General features: G+C 39.1%; 1 protein-coding gene across 1 annotated transcript in view; it reads left to right on the top strand.

Moving 5' to 3' along the window:
* The first annotated feature begins 281 nt into the window (after positions 1–281).
* The window catches only part of LOC133647063 (SIN3-HDAC complex-associated factor-like), a 39,614-nt gene continuing 33,895 nt past the window's right edge, over positions 282–6,000 (top strand). The window contains 1 exon segment of the mRNA XM_062043120.1: positions 282–390. The gene's annotated coding sequence lies outside the window, so the exon portion shown is untranslated.

Below are 6,000 nucleotides of genomic sequence, written 5' to 3'. Positions count from 1 at the left end.
AAAAAGAGCAGGAGGCCACGCCCCTTTGCCGCCATGCTCCAATGTGCCATAGCAACCGGGGCCGAGCCCCCAGTTCCCGCGCAGCCTTCCCCTCCTTATATGGGCATGGGCACGCGGGACGCACGGCCGACGTCACGCCTTTTATGCAAATGCTGCGATTGAAGGAAAACACACACACACCCGCGCGCATGCGCACGCAGACACACACGCAGAGGCTTTCTCGCTGCGCTCCGAAATGGAGGCGTGTAGGTTCTGCGCACGCGCACTGGCGTCCACAACTCTTCAGTCCGGCAGACATCAACAAGAGAGCGGGGTCCATGTTCGCCATATAGTCCCATTTCAACCCAAGCCTTTTTTTTTTGGAACAACTTTACGCAAACTCGCAGCAAGGTGAGGAACGCTTTAATTTTATGGCGATTTTTTGACGGTGGATTCGAACTACCCCGAGTTGTGTTCGTGCTCTCCGAAGCGACTGCTGTTTTTTTTTTGTTTTTTTTAAAGTTGCCGGGCAAAGTCGTCGTAAAGACGTCCGAAATGTGACCAGGTCTCGGCGTGTTGTGACAATTAGCTCCGTAAGAAGACGCACGTTGTGCTTCTTGTTGTTGTTGTTGGCGCCCGTTAGCTTGAAACAAGTTGGGGGAGGCTCTCACGCCCACCCGCCTGAACACGCGGTAGCCGCTGTCAACAAAACAAGCTAGCCCATTAGCGCGCACGCCAACAACTAGTTTGTTTTTAACGGGTTCTTTTTGAAAAGCCCTAAAATGTCAATTTTGTTGTGTTTTGCGGCATTTACTTTTACCACGGTGTCGCTTAAAAAAAAATCGAAGGATTTATTTATTTAAAAAAAAAAAAAAGCGTTAATATTATTATTGTTCTCATTGGAATCAACATTATTGTTTAAGAGTAGGTGAAATGTGTACGTTCGATGTATGCACTTGTGTAGTTTATGTGGGCGGTGGAGCGTCGTCGAGTGAGGCGGACATTTTAAAAATGGTCGTGTGCGGTGCCATGCTGCCTCCAACACCAAAACTGACGACTTGCACTTTTTTTTCTCCCTCCTCTCTCTCTCTCTTTCTCTCTCTCTCTCTCTCGATGAAAACAAGTGTTTCGCTCGCCCTTTGTCGCGTTCGAGCCATGATTTGTGTAGTTTTAGACGGGAATGGCAGCAGTAGTTCGCCGCATCACGCCTCCTTCGCCGCGCCGCCTCCGCCTTTGAAGTGTGTTGCCATGTTGGGTGACGTCACGCACTCTCCGGTCTGCTGCGAAGATCGTGTGTGCGGGAAGGTGGCTACTCTGCGCGACCTTGTCATCACACCGACACACCCCCGGCCTTTTATATGCTGGCGTGTTATGTTTGGTTATTTTAGTCGTGTTAATGAAGTGACAGATGCTGGACATCTATTAGGCTAATTTGAGTATTTTATGAATAATTGTGTGAATGCTCCAAAACATTCACACATATGTTTTTCTACACTAAAATTCATGTATTTATTAAACTACTTCTTCTTCTACAGATTTTGGCGCGCTCTACATTCCAAATTTCAGGTTTTCCGGGACATTTTTCCCATTCAAAATGAATTGGCCATTTTTCAAACTTACACTATTTCCATTAGAGATGTCCGATAATATCGGCCTGTCGATATTATCGGCCGATATATGCGTTAAAATGTAATATCGAAAATTATCGGTATCGTTTTTTTATCAGTATCGTTTTTTTATCAGTATCGTTTTTTTTTTAAATTTTATTTTTTATTTTTTTATTAAATCAACATAAAAAACACAAGATACACTTACAATTAGTGCACCAACCCAAAAAACCTCCCTCCCCCATTTACACTCATTCACACAAAAGGGTTGTTTCTTTCTGTTATTAATATTCTGCTTCCTACATTATATATCAATATATATATATATATACCGCCCCAATATATATATATATTGGGGCGGTATAGCTCGGTTGGTAGAGTGGCCGTGCCAGCAACTTGAGGGTTGCAGGTTCAATTCCCGCTTCCGCCATCCTAGTCACTGCCGTTGTGTCCTTGGGCAAGACACTTTACCCACCTGCTCCCAGTGCCACCCACACTGGTTTAAATGTAACTTAGATATTGGGTTTCACAATGTAAAGCGCTTTGAGTCACTTGAGAAAAAGCGCTATATAAATGTAATTCACTTCACTAATTCACATATCAATACAGTCTGCAAGGAATACAGTCCATAAGCACACATGATTGTGCGTGCTGCTGGTCCACTAATAGTACAAACCTTTAACAGTTAATTTTACTAATTTTCATTCATTACTAGTTTCTATGTAACTGTTTTTATATTGTTGTACTTTCTTTTTTATTCAAGAAAATGTTTTTAATTTATTTATCTTATTTTACAATTTTTTTTAAAAAGTACCTTATCTTCACCATACCTGGTTGTCCAAATTAGGCATAATAATGTGTTAATTCCACGACTGCATATATCGGTTGATATCGGTATCGGTTGATATCGGTATCGATAATTAAAGAGTTGGACAATATCGGATATCGGCAAAAAGCCATTATCGGACATCCCTAATTTCCATCCATCCATTTTTTACCGCTTGTCCCTTTAAGGGTCGCGGGGGAGGGTGCTGGAGCCTATCTCAGCTGCATTCGGGCGGAAGGCGGGGTACACCCTGGACAAGTCGCCACCTCATCACAGGGCCAACACAGATGGACAGACAACATTCACACTGAAATTAAAACCACTTTTTTTTTCCAAGTTAAAAAAAATTCCAGGATTTTCCAGAATTCCTGGTTTTCCAAAGCCCTATTTCCACCTTTTTTTCTGGCGACTACACTTCCCACATTTTTCAACCACTGTCCAAACATTCCTCTTAATCAGGACAAAAAAACAAAGGGGTTTTTCGAACGGGAAAAAATTCCAGGAATTCCTTAACATTTCTCAATTCAACATGTTACTACTTCAACATTTCTTGACCGATTTCAAAAATTACAACAACAATCATTTCAACTCATTCAGAACATTCAAGTCTTTTAACATTTTCCCCAAAAAATCCCGCTTTTCCCCAAATTCCAAAGTTCCACAATTTTCTCCATCAAAATTCATCTATTTATTCAACTTCTTCTCCAGATTTTGGCGCGCTCTACCTTCTACATTTTCACCCGATTCAAACCGTTCCAACTAAAAACTGTTCAGCCTATTCGGGAATCGTGGACTTTTCCTTGACAAAAAATCCCAGAATTCCAGATTTTCCGGGACATTTTTCCCATTCAAAATGAATTGGCCATTTTTCAAACTTTCAACATTTTCACATTTTCAACCAATTCATACCATTCCACCTTCTTGGAAATTCAAACCACCTTTTAAGATTTCCCCCAAAAATTCCCGCTTTTCCCAAAATTCCCAAATTTCTACGAAATTCCCACTTGAAATGAATGGGATATTTTTCAAAGTTTGACAATTTTTTCCACCAAAATTAATCTATTTATTCAAATTCTTCTACAGATTTTGGCGCGCTCTACCTTCCACATTTTTCACTTGATTCAAACCGTTCCAACTTCAAACTGTTCAGCCTGTTCGGGAATCGTGGGCTTTCCCTTGACAAATTCCCAGAATTCCAGGTTTTCAGGGACATTTTTCCCATTCAAAATGAATTGGCCATTTTTCAAACTTTCACCATTTCCACATTTTTCAACCAATTCATACCATTCTTCAAACCACTTTTTTTCCAAGTTGAAAACAATTCCAGGATTTTCCAGAATTCCGGGTTTTCCAGAGCTCTATTTCCACCCTTTTTTCTGGCGACTGCCCTTCCCACATTTTTCAACCCACTTCAACCGTCAAAACATTCCTCTCAATTAGGGCAAAAAAACATACTTGTTTTTTTTTACTGGAACTTTTCCCCAAATTCCAGGAATTCCGTAATACCATTTCTCAATTCGACATGTTTCTCCACCTATTTGAAAAATTCCAACACCAATCATTTCAACTCATTCAAAATATTCAAGTCTTTTACCATTTTCCCAAAAAATTACCGCTTTTCCCAAAATTTCCAAATTTCAATGAAATAAATGGGATATTTTTCAAAGTTTGACAATTTTCTCCACCGAAATTCATCTATTTATTCAACTTCTTCTACAGATTTTGGTGCGCTCTACCTTCCACATTTTTCACCCGATTCAAACCGTTCCAACTTGAAACTGTTCAGCCTATTCGGGAATCGTGGACTTTCCCTTGACAAAAAAATCCCAGAATTCCAGGTTTTCCAGGACTTTTTTCCCATTCAAAATTAATTGGCCATTTTTCAAACTTCCATTTACACATTTTTCCACCTATTCAAACATTCCACCTTTAACATATTCCACCACATTCAAACCATTACTTTTCCAAGTACAAAAAAATTCCAGGAATTCCCAGAATTCCCGTTTTTTTCAAACCCTTTTTTAATCCTTTTTTCTGGCGACTACTCCTTCCACATTTTCCAACCGTTCCACCGTCCAAACATTCCTCTTAATCAGGACAAATAAACAAAGTGGTTTTTCAAACGGGAAAAATTCCCGGATTCCCGGAAATCCTTAACATTTCTCAATTAAAAATGTTACTACTTCAACATTTCTTGACCGATTTGAATAATTCCAACTCATTCAGAACATTCAAGTCTTAACATTTTCCCCGAAAATTACTGCTTTTCCCCAAATTTCAATGAAATTCCCATTGAAATGAATGGGACATTTTTCAAAGTTCCACAATTTTTCCCACCAAAATTCATCTATTCATTCAACTTCTTCTACAGATTTTGGTGCGCTCTACCTTCCACATTTTTTAATCCAATTCAAAGCGTTCCAACTTCCGCCTATTCGGGAATCGCTGGCTTTCCCTTGACAAATTCCAAAAAATCCCAGAATTCCAGGTTTTCCGGGACATTTTTCCCATTCAAAATGAATTGGCCATTTTTCAAGCTTTCACCATTTCCACATTTTTCAACCAATTCATACCATTCCACCTTGGAAATTCAAACCACTTTTTTCTTCGTTACAAAAATTCCAGGATTTTCCAGAATTCCTGGTTTTCCAAAGCCCTATTTCCACCCTTTTTTCTGGCGACTACCCTTCCCACATTTTTCAACTGTTCCACAATTTTCTCCACCAAAATTAATCTATTTATTCAACTTTTCTTCTACAGACTTTGGCGCGCTCTACCTTCCACATTTTTCACCCGATTCAAATCGTTCCAATTTTAAAATTGTTCAGTCTATTCGGGAATCACAGGTTTTACTTTGACAAATTCCCAGATTTCCCAGAATTCCAGGTTTTCCAGGACATTTTTCCCATTCAAAATGATTTGGCCATTTTTCGAACTTCCACCATTTCCACATTTTCAACCGATTCATACCAAAAAACAACCGTTGTTTTTTGAACTGGAAAAATTCCCGGTTTTCCTGAAATTCTAGGAATTCCGTAATACCATTTCTCAATTCAACATGTTACCACTTCAACATTTCTCGACCGATTTGAACAATTCCAACACCAACCATTTCAACTCATTCAGACCATTCAGGTTTTTTACACCATTTTCAGAAAAATTCCTGCTTTTCCCGTAATCCCCAAATTTTTCGAAAATTCCCATTAAAATCAATGGGACGTTCTTCAAAGTTCCACAACTCTCACATTTTTTCTCCGATTCAAACTGTTCCAACTTTAAAATATTCAGCCTGTTCAGGAATTGTGTGCTCTACTTCAACAATTCTAAAAAAAATTCCAGCATTTCAGTTCAACTCCAGCATTGGAGCATTCACACGCCTCATCTAGTTATACTGTGTACTTTTAATACCACTTGACTCTTGTCTTGGCCTCTTTGGAAACCATTGAAAATTCCTTTTTAGAATACTTTATTTACAGTATTATTTAGGTAAAACTGGCTTTCATTTTAAACTTGAATATTGTAGTTATTAATATTTTCTACCACATTATGTATTTTATTCAAACGGTAATATTGTCATTTGGCTGGGGT

This window comes from Entelurus aequoreus, linkage group LG03 (assembly GCF_033978785.1).
Source record: "Entelurus aequoreus isolate RoL-2023_Sb linkage group LG03, RoL_Eaeq_v1.1, whole genome shotgun sequence".
NCBI lineage: Eukaryota > Metazoa > Chordata > Actinopteri > Syngnathiformes > Syngnathidae > Entelurus > Entelurus aequoreus.
The sequence above is the reverse complement of the archived record's forward strand: the minus strand, read 5'-3'. Positions and strand labels throughout refer to the sequence as shown.